The sequence below is a fragment of the Pinus tabuliformis genome, chromosome 3_1 (genome assembly GCF_031772625.1).
Source record: "Pinus tabuliformis cultivar Carrire ecotype Pingquan chromosome 3_1, CPIR1, whole genome shotgun sequence".
Taxonomy (NCBI): Eukaryota; Viridiplantae; Streptophyta; class Pinopsida; order Pinales; family Pinaceae; genus Pinus; species Pinus tabuliformis.
The window spans coordinates 967,836,774-967,852,076 of NC_142301.1; positions in this window are offsets into that span (position 1 = coordinate 967,836,774).

Sequence of the window (15,303 nt, forward strand, 5' to 3'; positions counted from 1 at the left end):
TTGTAGAGATCAATTCGGTGAGAAGGCTACAATGATCTAAGTGAAACAATGATGATGATCTCAACAACAATGAAGAAGATGATTGATGTCTTGGTCTTGGAGTGGCATAGTAGTTCAAGGGTCATGGTCTTGGTATTTATCAATTGGAATCTCTATAAGAAGAATTTTGTGTGGGTTTTCCTCTCTAAGAGGGAGAGTTTTTGGCCCTGACGGAATCCCAACCTCTTGTGTTTTTGTCTCTTTGTTTTGGTAGCTATTTGATGAACTAAATAAAACACACTCTAATAATAATAAGTGAAGATAGGAATAAGAAGAAAATTTAAAAACACCTCACAAATAGTTATCATGTTAAGAAGAACCTCATTAATTACATTAGCCCTAGATTCTTCAACAGAATCAAAGATCATAACATGGGTTTGAAAGGTAAGGACATTGCAAGTACTAGTTCTTCAAATTGTCTCAATGATACTCAATATGAAAAAAAAGAATAGATATTTTCCACTTTAGAGTCATTTCAAAACATACCAAGATAGATACAATGTTTGATGTGGTTCACGAGCAAATCTTACCTCAGAAGACATTGTCAAGAAGTTGAATTTAGAAACAATTCCTCATCCTAAACCTTATTATCCTTTAGGTTGGGTATGTGAGAATGCAAAATTGTAGGTCACAAAGAAATGCACTTAGATTTGCAATCACTGCAAACTTTCTTAATGTGGCTAAACTTGATGTAGTTTCGATTGATATATGTGGTATTGTTATGGGAAGTCTATATCTTTATGATAAGAGAGCTATTTTTCATTGCCATGAGAAAAATATCATTTGTTCAAGAATGGGATTGAGTACATTGTTAGAACGCATAACAAGAAATTGAGTTTATCTCTTATGAATGTTGAACATTGGTATGAACAAGAAGCCAATGTTAAAGCATGTAGAGGTCAAAAAGCAAATGCAAAGGCTATTTGACAAAGAGGACGTTTGTCCCAACACATATTCCTTTGGGTTTCATAATTTTTTGGCTTTGAAGAATGATGGTGCATGGCGATAGCGATCACAATTGGTAAAGAGTCAAGCCAAGTGCAAGGCTAGACATTCTAAGCATCGTCATGACAACAATGTTCAAGGTGAAAGGAACTTAAAATTATTTAAGTTTCCATTGATTGAAGACCGAGGAGGGAATGTTCAGATTCCTTCAAGGGAAAATTTTTGCTCTGCATATCTTGGAAAATTGTAGAAATATGTCATCTTTGACAACAAGATAAGGACTCCAAAACTAGGGAAAGTGATGTACTTTCATGAAAAGATCAAAGAGAAAAATACAAGAAAATCTAGTTAGATTGAGGTTGGAAGGGTGAGGGAATTGTACCCTCATCTAATTGTTGACTAAAAATGAACTTTTGGAGGTCCAAGAGCTTCCAATGTGGAGGAGTTATCCAAGGGATCAATTTAGTGCTCAAAAATCAAGCATGCGACATAGCTCGAAACCTAAAAGACTAAATATACTTCGACGATCTGAATCCAACGCAACTCATTCCACTCAAAACCAATATCATATGCTCCTAATATCATGTTCTGGTCGATTTGCCAAACAACTAAAATTTTAAAATTTGAAGTTGCAAGTGCACCCAATAAGCATTTTGTATGTTGACTGGGCATTTGACTATGTTTATGAGGGCCTATGGACGGATGAAACTTGTCTTGTTCTTATTGGCTCGTGTATGGTGGTTTTTTATTGGTTCATTGGTTGTTGTGATGGACCAATGAGGGAGAGTGATGTGGGCCAATCGGTGGCTACCACATGTCCTCCTCTTATTTATAAAAATTTGGTTTATAGCTAGATCGGGCCTCCATGGAATTCAAACAACAAACCTCCAGAGTGGCAGCACATTGCTCCACCACTGCGCCACAAGTGTTGCTTCATAAATATGGCGGATGGGTGTTATTTAAAGTTTACTGGTAGCACATATGGGGGAGGGGGCCAGGCTAAGCCCTATCCCCTAGCCATCCCGGCGGCCACAGGACCGCAGGCAGAGGGGCCAAGGGGCTAGCATTATCCTGACCCATGACTACAACACCCCACAAACAACGTAGTCAAAGCCCAACACAAGGAACTGTGGCGATAAATTTTAAGGGGCTAGCCTCGGGATCACATGACACCCCGTAACATTGGGCGTGCGGAAAAGAGGAGGGAGCCAACCCCCAAGGCACATGATAGCCACAGGACCGTAGGCACGAAGGAGATAAGGGGGCTAGCTCCAGGTCATTGAGACCCAATGTGACCAGGAGTGCAGCCTTATCAGAGGTGCTTAAAAATTTGGCGAAGTTAGGCCCTGAAATCTCGGCCCCTAATGTGGTCGTATGAGCCAATGTGACCAAGTTTTTGGGAACTGGGGGCTTAATGTGAGGATTAACGGTCCTACAATTTTGCCCATTAGGCAAGATTGTAGACTAGGTTTGCGCACTGTTCCTAGGTTTGGGGCTCAAGCTAGATTTGGATCGAATTATAGGATGACTAGCAATATAATTTGGAAAAACTTGTAATAGGCATAAATTACTCAAGTTTTGGCGAAATGAGGTGCTGAAAGAACCCAGATGGGGGTTTTTGACAGTGCTAAATCCATTGAAGACATCATTTTTTTTGTTTGAATAATGTAAAACCATGTAAACACACTTATTCTTACTTAATTAAACAGGCCCTGCATTGGAAGCTGGACCACGAGATGTAGCCCAGAAGAGGGGTGAACTCTTTTATCATGTTTTGGGTTGTGTTTCAGATATTGTTATTTTGTCTTTGTTTGGATATAAATTTTCTTTAAATTCACTTGTTTAATGTGTATAATAAATTGATCCTCTACCCAAAACACATAATTTTCACTTGCAAATTGTTAAAAATCTTCAAGTTTACATATTCACATCAAGGATAATGCAAGAGGTGTAACAAAGAGCTATGCCCAATATTTTAGTTTGTTTGTAAACAATTAAATGATTAGAGCTAAAATAAATGTTCAATAATGAAAGATTTAGTGATGCAGTTTTGGTTGGTGTCATCTATATATGTTCCATGACACAATATTTAAAGGATTACCCAATTTAACTAATGTAAACTTTTCCACAAAAGGAAAAACATTGTAATATACATTTATTGTAAATATAAAAAAATATTAATATATTCAAATTCATTCTTGGGGGTATTTTTTTATGTATTTTTGTTCTATATTTCATTCTTGGGGGTATTTTTAATGTATTTTCACTATATTGTCATGCTACTAATGATTATGTAAGGATTTTTTGGTTCTCTATTGGAAAAGAACACGAAGTTTGTATCACATTTCATTATGACTTGAGGTATACTTTTCAAAATAAAATTTGGGTTAGGATTCACATCAATATTGCCACTACATTTTTTATCTTTCTCATATCGTTTCAATGTGCCTTAGGTCTCACCCTATCAGGTTGCAACATTAACCATGTCTTTTTTCACGTCGTGATTTGTGTGGTAAAACCTACCCTTCATGGGTGCCCTATATTAGCACTCGATTTCTGCCTCGGTGCCCATGCTACATTAATTTGTAGGTCTATGGATCCTCTTTAGAGCCCACCATGACATCAAAATTGAGCCTCATGCCTCTCTTTGTCTTTTATTTCTAGCCATCTATAACCCTTACAAGGGGATCCCCACTCCTTTTATTTTTAATTTTTGGTCATCTATGCCTATGGTATTCAATGTCTTGCTAGATTTTATCATAACGTTGCTTGAATTCATCACACTTCCCACCTTTGTAGCCATGATCAGTCTCTTTCCTTCACATTAACCTTACCTCCATCTTGCAACCTCTCTCACCCTTTCAGAGAGATCAATGTGATGAGTAGATTTCCATATCCATACACTTTGCCATTTTCTCTTGCTTTTCTTAGGTAAATTTTGTTAGCATAGGAACTAAATCCATACAATGATACCACTTGTCTATCTGGAATTATATTTATTTTGGTCTTCTTTTCACACTCATTAAACAATGAAAATGCCGAGCTTCTTTTGCACTCTTTTCATGCTCATTAAATCACTTGAAGATGTCAAATTCTTTCCAGTCTTTCCTACTTGTTAGTCAAGAGTAAAGTCGGCAAGCAAGCTCTTCCCTATTCTCATGTTCGTTAAACCACAAAAAAGACATGAGTGTACTTTTATCTCTTTTTTTACCTCACTATAAAACTCATGAAAAAGACACTGATTTGAGTATTATTTTAACTATTTTTCGATCTCATCAAGACTAAATTAAAAATGCATTATCAATCTCACTTGTATTCTCTTTCACGCGCATTAAACTTTGAAGGGGATCATCTATACAAAAAGGGAAAAGGGTGGAAGGGCCTATTTCTCTTCATTTTATCACGGTCATTGTGACTCCCTTGAACATGGCACTTGTTTGAGTCATATTGTTACATATTTTCTTTCCTGGCTTTAGAACCACATCATTAGCATAGTCACTCTATTATTGAGTCAATATCTCACCCTATTGGTTGCCCTTCTAGTCCCTAGGCTACGGAGATGCCTCTTATGTCAGCACTGTGTTTGTATGGTATTCTTCAGTCCGAGTTTTCAAGTAAACACTTGTGTCATGTTGTTATATGTTCAAGGGAAGTCCTATTTAGAGTCGGCCATTTGCAATATTTTCCTACCTTTTGCGCCGTTCATCCGTATAACATTCGTGCATCATTTCTTCATTTTCTACCATAAGTGACCTCATCATGGTGTCAGTTTCGTGTTGAATGATGGGGGGTACATCAAGGGCCTCCTTTGATGGATCTCTTCCCATTATTGCCAAAACCTTATTTAGGGTGTATATATAGAAACAATCTAGTACCTTGGAGATTTTCATCCTCAGTGGAAGGCTTCATCATTATTGATAGTGGGTTTCCCTTACTAGCCCATGTTAGCCAATTTTATAAGTGCTTGACATTAGTTCATTTGAGTTCACGCTCGATAGATTATGTTAATAAATTGAGAACCATTTTCATTAGTGGTGGTCTTCCTCATGTATGTTAAAGGGATCCCTTACAACTTGGTAATTAGATAGTCTCCCCACATGCTCGACATCATCTCATTCATTTGCATGTACTGATTCATACAATTGGGATGAGCTGAAGACCTTGGGGCATTAAGCTATCTCACTCAAGCACATTGCCTCCCCCAAGCTATGTTGGAGAATGTATTATATACTTTGAGGGCCATCATTTGGGCACTGAAATTGATATCTTTAGCCCTACTAATATCTACTATGACAATGATCTATATTGTATCATCATCAATCCTCAATGACATGAGTTTGTAAGATGTTTTGTGGGAAACAATGCTCTATTGTTTTAGTACTGAGAATGGGTATACCTACCTTAGGGATATATATTATTTGTATTTGTCTATTAATTTTGTATTCATTTACAAGTTCCATGTCCTTGGCTTCCTCCATCTATCATACCCATTGAGACAATTATAATGTATTTCAACCATCAACTTTTCTTCTAATCTCATACATTAGGGGGCATATATTACAACTCAAAATGTCACATCCAAGGTTTATGATAACTCAAAGTGACACCCCCTTGGGTTTACTAGTGGTTTTCCTCTTCAACAACCTAGAACACTTGTAGGGAGAGTTGCAATGCTTTAGTTACAAAACAAAAGAGATTTGAAGCATATAGGGTTGGAAAAGCAAACAGATAAGGGTAGAAAAGGTCAAAATTGATCAGTTCTAGAAGATAAGGATGAAAACACCATATCAAATATGGTCAAAGAAGTGTCTATATACATTTGATCACTACTCCAAACCCATCTATATAAGCAATAATTTCCACAGAACAAAGGGAGAAAAGTTTATGTAACATAATGTTGTGAGAATGAGGACCTGATTTCTCCTTGCAAGAAGCTTTAGAATATTGTGTACCTTGACAATTATTTATTGTGAGAGGAGAATATACGACTAGGGACTATGAAGGGAGCGACTATTGTTAACACCATTGATATAGTGAAGGGATATACTTCTCCCCCTACCAACATCGTATCAATTGATATTATTTGTGGTTGTATTTGGGTTCTCATAATGTTAATGCTAACTTTATTTTGCAGGAACATAGAATTAGATGTTGTTGTTTGTGTGTCAGTCGTAGGTAAGAAGATTCACAGAGCCAAAATCTCAAGGAATTCAATCACTGCAATTTTCGAATAGCCACCGTCCATGGTAAGGTGCATTTGATTCTCCTTCTTACTTTTGTTTTGCATATTTGTATTGGGCATTTTCTAGGTTAAGTAGCCACCATCACAAACACCATTTGCCATATGCCTTGGGCATGCCTATGGGTTAAGAGTATTGAGACGTTGCTGAGGAAATTCTATCTAATAGAAGGCTTGTACTTTTAGTCATATTGGTTATCTTAAGCTTAACTCTTACTAGGTATTCAGTGAGTTTTGGTTGTTGCTTCATTCATACATTTGGATAATGGTTTATTAACTTTTTTTTTCTCCCAACAAAACAGTTGTCTATTTTCCTTAAAATTCTTATGATATACTTTCTAAATGTCTCCTTTATGACCTAGGGTTTTCTTTTTATCCCCATTTTTTGCAAGTAGGAAGAAATTTTGGGGTTGACGTACCTGTTCATAGGTGTGTAGGTGGATTTTTAGACCCAATATTTTGAACCTCACTTTCATACTTTTCTTTTCTTTTTCATTCACAACATACTTATCATTACTGTGTTTAAGAGCATACATTTAACAACATATTTTAAGTGAACACAATTTGATTCATGAGCAATTCATATAATTTAACAATAAAAAGTAACAAGAAAAAAAGTGGTTACAGTGGTTTGGTTGCAGTGTTCCTCTAGGACCACATGACTGAATATGCCACCCTTCTAACTAGAAACCTCATATCTAGCTTCCTAGTGTAAAGAAATTCCATAGGTTGCCTTTCCCTCCTAGCCCATGTCTAGACCGTAGTTGTAGTGTGTTCAAGTTCTTAGAGACAACACACTCTCGATACCCCACTTCCTTCCCCGCACTTTTCCATGTCAAAATGGTTTCCCATCCCCCACCCACCACCCTAATTAGTGGCACCTAATTCTCATTCATGATCGTCTAGACACTAACACCTTACCTCTTGCACCTACCCCATTGCACCCCCCATCCTAATTAATACCTTAGGTGGTTAGGTCATTTACCCACCCCTTTAATGTAATAAAAAAATAATATAACCTTTTAAAGGTGTAGGTGGATTTTTAAGCCCAACATTTTGAAGCTTGTTTAGATACCACATCTGAGATACCCTTTTATGGGTCTCAATCTTGTAAAAAAACTTAGTAAAAAAAAACATTTTTTGTTTATTTCAGTTGCATACTTAGTTTTATTTTTCATTCACAACATACTTATGATTACTATGTTTAATCGCATAAATTTAACAAACACATTTTAAATGAGCACAATTTGATTCATAAGAAATTCATATAATTTAACAAGAAAAAAACTTGGTTAAGGTGGCTTGGAGCAGTGTTCCTCCTGTTACACAGTAATTTGTCACCATCCCTGTTACCCCTTCTCCCGCACATTGGAGGACTGATTCCGGGACCTGTGAGAAGTGACATAACCTGAAAACACTTGCATTGTATCCCCTTGAGTATGTACTTCATAAGCCCTGAAGACACCTTCTGCAAAATACCCATAAAAATAGCCCTTTTTCCATTGGCGCGGTTCCACTGTGTATCACTCGCGCCAATGGGGGAAATCCTCCAAAGAGGGCGCGCCAGCTGGCGCTTTGTCTCAGAGTCGCACTCGTGCCAGCCCAGTTGGGTAAAGTTTTTAACAAACAAACTTACAAAGGTTCTTCCTAACCTATTCATGAACTGATTCCATCTTGAGTTAGTTCAGTTTGGCTTCGAATCTCCATAGAAGGGAAGTAGTTCTCCACCTCTCATGGAAGCTTATTAGTGATAAAGCCAATCCCATGAATCTTGTGGATGACCCTAACTCCTTCTCCTCTATCTATAAAAGCTTGTCCTTTTGCCTTTGACAAGTTAGAGTCTCCAAGTTCCAAATTCTAAGTCTCAAAGTCTGAGAATTGCCAAGTTTATGCTACAAGAAGCCTTCTTCATTCCCATGAAGCTAAATCTTAAGTGAGAAGATTCTTATCCAAGTGACCAAGGAGAGAGAGGCTTGTTCCCCATTCCCAACAAGATTTGCAAGGCATGTGCTGCTGATCACCCAGCCAAAGGAGGATTTGACGTCAGAACTATGGTTGTATTCTTCTTTGTTGTTTATCAATAATAGACGACTATCATTATGGTTCCACTCTTATTGTCTTTGTAATGATGATTCAGTTATATCCTTTCTGACTGATATATAGCTGCATCTATTGGATTTTATGCTTGTATTTGTGTCGTTCTTTGCATGTGCAAGTGTCCGTTCACGAGGATCGTGGGGATTGTGACCGGCCGGAGCAAAGGAACGGGAGCGGTGACTCTTCTACAAATATTAGCGTTGGAATCCAGGTATGCCCTCATCATCGGTCTTTGATTTGCAATTAGGAACTTGCATGTTAGCGTTGTTTGATTGTTGCTAGACCCCATTTGGGCTAGTAGGGATCGCCTCTGTCTACAGAGGGGATTTACCTCCACAACACCTCCTATGACCACCTAATTGAATATCCCAATGTTGTTATGGTGGCTCGGTTGCAGTGTTCCTCCTGTGACCACCCAACTAAATACACCACCCTGCCAACTATAAATCACTTATCTAGCTTTCTAGTGCAAAGAAAATCTATAAAAAATCTATAAGTTCCATTTCCCTCCTAACCCATGTCCATACTGTAATCGTAGTGTATTCGAGTTCTTAGTCACAACACCCTCTCGTCCCCCCTTCTCAAACTCAACTTCCCTATTCAAAACTTTGTTTTTCTATCCATCGATCCTCCTTTCCCCCACTTTTTCATGACAAAATGATATCCCATTTGGAACTTAAAAAAAAACAAAGTTTTACTCTTATCTCCTATGAAAATACACACAGACAATAGCTAAATTTTCAAAAATCTAACCCGTGGACCCTCCTTTTACATGTATTATATAGAATAACATATCAAGCTCAGATCCACAATGTTTGGGGAAATTAAAATTACAAAATATGATAAAATATCAAACAAATATCAAGATCCAAAATAAATGGATCTAAAATCCTCCTCATCCATCTTTAGTTTGTTGTTAAGTTGAATTGATAAGATGGATCTCCAACTAAAAGTTGACTGGCCATTTTTCTAAAAATAGAAAAATTAAATGTGGCAAATTTCTAAAGAAAGAAAAGGGATTAAAATATGCATTAAAATCTTCCAAACCATGATACATGTTGCAAAACTGAAAGAGGTTTTTGTAATCAACACTTTCCCAACAAAAGCCTCTTTTCGTTTTTTGAAATTCATCACCACCTTATCGAAAAGCATGCCGAATGTTAATGACTAAAACAAAAAAAATCATTAAATATTTAAATATTAGATGAAGGGTTGAAAAGATTCCTTAATATCCACTAACCATGATAGCTAGGTTTAAATGAGAGGTTTCTGGAAATTGGTCCATTCCTGCAAAAAATCTCTTTTGGTTTTCATGAATTCATTTCCAATAGTTCGGAAACTTCGCTTGAACACGGTGACTAAAATAGAGAAAAACAATGTTGTTGTAGGCAATGAAAAATGATTTCATAGTGGACCTGTAGGCATTGAAAAATGATTTCATAGTAGCCCTACGAAATGAAAATTATATAGCCTTGAGAAATGAAACTTAGTTTGGATTATCTTTAACATTTTGATTGGTTAATAATTTATACAAAATCTTAAAATATCTCTTTATCCATAAAAATTATTGGCTTGTAGCCCAAACTAATTTAATGTTGTTTTAAAATGACTTTCACCTCAGACTTCAATAGTAACTGAACTAAGCTAGAGTTTACTTTTTTCAAAGGATTTATTAACTTTTGAAAATGTTAAAAGTAGTGCTAACAACATCAATACTTTCTGTGTGTGTATTGAATATTGCATCGTAATGGCATATTAAGTGTATCAAAATATAAAAGTTCCGCATATTATTGACATCATCTATGTTTCAAAATACATAAATTTTGCATCATGTTAGGTTATTTTTTGTTCGTTTAAAAACTTGATAGTAAATGGATGAATAGAGAGGAGGTAGAAAGGATCAACAAGGCCAAGTTTTATGGGCAAGATGATGAATAAGGGGCTTAAGGACTAGTTAGGTTTGTAGCCATCTTCTCGATTGAATTCATCGTGGTGCTTTTAGATTTCAATGGTTAAAATGATAATGCAAGAGGTGTAACGGGGAGCTAAGGTGTTAAGTAATGGTATTTTGTATGCTTATAACAGTTTACTTCCTTTTCTTATTATATTCCACCGACTAGCAATCACATGTATATAAAGTAAAGTCCAGATAGAACATTAAACGATCGACAAAAAACAAGCCAAGAGAAGAGACACAAGATGTGGCGGCTAGCCAGGGACAAACCCCACAATGTGTGGGGAAACCCTTTGATCAAATCTTCTTTTATCTTCAATAATTCAGCAGAGAGAAATAGTACAATAAATCTGAGTCATATCAGCAGTAGCAAACCCTAGATCAGTAGCATCAACATTAGCGGCTTCATTATCAAACTAGGGCAGACCATATCTCACAAACCGACAGTCGGATTGACTTCATTCCACCACCAAAAGTTTCGGCTTCCAGAGGAGGTTCAGATGAAACTACAACACAGTTCAGATGAGGATATCTTATAGGCCACGCAAGTCAATCTTTACTTCTGCAGTTGCAGCTTCAGTTTCAGCAGTTTCTGACTGCAAACTAGGGCAGTCAATATCTTGCAAACCGTTCGTCGGATTGACTTCATTCCACCACCAAAAGTTGCAGCTTCCAAAGGAGGTTCAGATGAACCTACAACGTAGTTACAAAGAGGAGATCTTCTAGGCCACGCAAGTCAATCTTTACTTCTGCAGTTGCAGCTTCAGTTTCATCAGTTTCCGGCTTCAAACTAGGGCAGTCGATATCTTGCAAACCGTTCGTCGGATTGACTTCATTCCACCACCAAAAGTTGCGGCTTTCAAAGGAGGTTCAGATGAACCTATAGCGCAGTTCCAAAGAGGAGATCTTCTAGGCCACACAAGTCAATCTTTACTTCTGCAGTTGCAGCTTCAAATTCAACAGCTTCCGGCTTCACATGTGTGAGAGAGAGACCCATTTCAACGCAATAGAGAAGAGACTCATATCTGCGCAGTAGAGAGAGAGAGATGTGATGAGATGAGTGAGTCCAAATGAGGAAAAGTCCTCTTATATTTATACACAACGTTGGTGGGTGAATAGATGCGACTGTTGGGCTTCTGAGCCTACATGAGTTGTAGGTTGGCTTGATAATAATTCCATAATCAAAATAAATTCATATCTCCATGAATACTTATCGGAAATGGATGATCTTTATATCAATCCTACACCTCTCAACGAGAGGAATCTAATAAAAATATTATTAGTCATGAATAAGATGACCCACATGAAGTTTTTCCCTAGTTGCCAATTTTAACACTCCCTCTCAACCATGGAGAACTTCATCTGCAATCTGTCTATCGGTCGTTACTATTCATCCATCAAATGCACTGCCTTGTATAGCCTGACTCTTGCCCTGCTCTACTCTATTTTGCCTGTTCTGCTTTGTCTTGTTCTGCCCTGCACTGATTTGTATTGTTTTGTTCTGTTCTACTCTGCTCTTGCATTGTTTTGTTCTACTCTGCTTTTGTCTGAATTATGAAGAAGAAGAAATGATCGAGGATGTATCATACTGACTCAAAGTCAGTCTCAGAGTATGTACCACTAGTCCCAGACCAGTCTCAACCAACCCAAAGTCCGCGTCACAGTGAGTACAACTCCAATGGTCCTAGACCAATATCATCCTCCACTGACTCAAAGTCAGTGTCAGAGTATGTACCACTGATCCCAGACCAGTCTCAACCGACCCGAAGTCAGCGTCATAGTATGGTACAACTCCTACCACTGGTCCCAGACCAGTATCATTGATCCCAGATCAATGGAGGTCATCCTAGCATAGGGAGTACGGTAGTTACAACGATGCGTCCATCGGTACTACTATGGTCCCTAACTTCATTTCCCTGCTCATTGATCAGATGAGAGGTACTTCCCACGAGTCCCAGAATGCATGGGTAGGATGCCTCGACAGGAGAACTAATCAATCCTGTCCTCACAGGAGAACACATCAATCCTGCTACAATTACCATGGAGAACACATCAATCCATGCCTCACAGGAGAACACATCAATCCTGCTACAATTGCCATGGAGAACACATCAATCCAGGCTGCCATGGAGAACACATCAATCCAGGCCTCACAGGAGAACTAATCATCGTGCTACACAGGAGAGCGAATCATCCTGTTCCACAAGAGAGCGAATCATCTTGTCCCACAAGAGAGTGAATCATCTTGTTCCAAAGTGCACCACCAGGGGAGGGTGAGTCACCCTGTGGTCATATGTTGCTCCAGTAGGAACCGCAAGCCCTCAGAGCTCCCAGACCTCAATGTATGCAACATGCAGGACCCTTGTACAAGGATTTCTTGCCGACTCCAAGTCATTTAGGAAAATCACAGATTTGATCTTTCCTCGGGGCTTTGACAAGGTGTATCAACCTGTACATCATCTTAATGTGATGGAGCTTCCTTGCTCATCGACTTACCATATCCCAGATGATGTCTATCTGCTGGAGCAACTGACGAATACGAAATTCCTCAATAATCGAATCCCACCTCTGGTTGTTACAGAGAATCACAATGGTATCCAATGTAAATCCAAACAACTCACTGAAGAGCTTTCGCAACCAGACTGCCTCGCACGAGGTTATGCTAGTAGCAATATACTCTGCTTCGGCGGTGCTCAAAGCCAATGAATTTTGTTTCCTGCTCATCCAGGATATCGAAGCAGATCCCAAGGAGAAACAACACCCGGAAGTGCTCTTACGGTCCTCCACATTGCTTTCCCAGTCAGCATCTGTGTATCCAAATAGTCTCACATCTCTGGCAATGTATCTTAACCCATAAGTGATAGTGCCATGAAGACATCTCAGCATATTCTTGGCATCGATCCAATGTATGTGGTGGGGTTCAACCATATGCTGACTCAACGTGTTGACTCCAAAGCATATATCTGGACGGGAGTTCACTAAGAACATTAATGCTCCGACGAGTTGCCGATACTCTGTAGCATTTCATAAAACAGGTCCAGCAGCACTACCGCTTAACTTCTTGAAGTCAAGCTCCATCGGGGTAGTTACAGGCTTGCAGTCCACCATTCCGAATCTTTCCAATATCTTCACCACATATTTTCCTTGAGATAGGAAATTTCTCCTGGCTTTTGCCACACTTCAAGTCCTAGGAAGTAGTGCATCAGTCCTAGGTCCTTCATTTCAAATTCAGAAGCCAGCTCCCTCTTACATTTCTGAATGAGAGGGTCTGCACTTGTTAGAAAGAGGTCATCCACATATAACACCAGTATGAGAGGCTTTTCATCTTCAACCTTAAAGTAAAGGTTAGGATCAGCTTCACTCCTAGTGAATCCCAGCTTCATCAAGTAGCTATCAATCCTCTCATACCATGCTCGGGGTGCTTGCTTCAGCCCATAGAGAGCCTTCTTCAACCTGCATACATGAGATTTTCAATCATAAATCTCAAATCCTTTAGGTTGCTCCAAATAGACTTCTTCTTTGATAGAACCATGCAAGAACGCGGTCTTAACATCCATCTTATGTAGGTTCCATCCTTGTGAAGCGGCAAGGGCTATGATTGAGCAGATGGTCGTATATCTGGCAACAGGTGCAAATATCTCATCATAGTCTATACCTTCCTTTTGGGAGAAATCTCGAGAAACAAAACGAGCCTTATACTTTTCCGTGCTTCCATCTGCTGCATGCTTTATCTTGTAAAGCCATTTGGAAGTAACAACAGTCTTGTCCTGGGGTCTGGTAACTACTTCCCAAACATCATTCTTTATGATAGACTCATATTCTTCGGTCATAGCATCCTTCCATACTTGACGCTTGACGACATTTGAGAATGACGAAGGCTCATTTTGTATGATCGTGATCATGATGGTCAGGTATCCTTGATACCTATTAAGTTTCTTACATTGATGGAAGGTTCCTCAGGGTGCAACATGTCCTTCAGCATCATCAAGTATCCCCCTAAGCCATGAAGGCCTCTTCCTAGAAGAGGAAGGCTCAAATGGATGAGGATCAATCAGATCCATGGGTTCTTCTACATCAGGCATTGATTCATCATCCTTTTCTTTCGGTTCATCATGACTAATCACCAGGGAAAATTTTAGGGGCTAATATTCGCCCATGGGTTAATTTTCTATACTTTATCCAAAAAAAAGATTCGCTAATTTCCATTTTTCTGTAAGAATGATTCACCCAAATTTTATAGAATGAAATTATTTTACCCTAAAAATCGCCAAAAAATTATATATAGACTATATAAAAATATTATAAATTTGAATATTTTTACCAAAATATCTCCAAACATTTTATATATTTCATATTATAAACTAGTGGGATTCGCCAAGGTTCCTAAACTTTAAGATAAATTTTCATCCTTAAAATTTTCCCTGCTAATCACGACTTCCCTTTGACCGGTGGTGAACATTTCTTCAGGAGTTTAGGAACCCAATGCTTGATGAGGGCATCGATTTTGTACATATACAGTGGTGATTGTAGTTTCAGCCCATAAAAAACTTTGGAAGTCTTTGATCATGTAGCATGGCCCGACAGCTTCCATCATCGTGTGGTTCTTCCTTCCCACCACACCATTTTGCTCAAGAGTATGTGGTGTAGTAGTCTCCCTCTTAATGCCAACATCAGGTATGCCTGAGTAAACCAATTGTAATATATCAAAGGTCTTGCTTTGGCTTGAGGGGAATGGTTCCCTTTTGAGCTTTCCTTTGGCACATCCCGGACATACACCTTCTTTCTCTAATTGGAATTCAGGCATCCATGTTACCATCTGTCTTACATCGGGTAGAGCTTTGTAATGAAGGTGGGCAAACCTCCGATGCCAAAGTTCGGACTAAAGAGTTGTGTCACAAGACATGACACCTAACGGAATTCCATCGACTTGATATAATGAATCAACACTAAACCCAAGAGTAAAGGCATCTTTAACATTATTTTTCCATATACATACCTTGCCATTGCTGAAGGTTACCTTGTAGCCTTT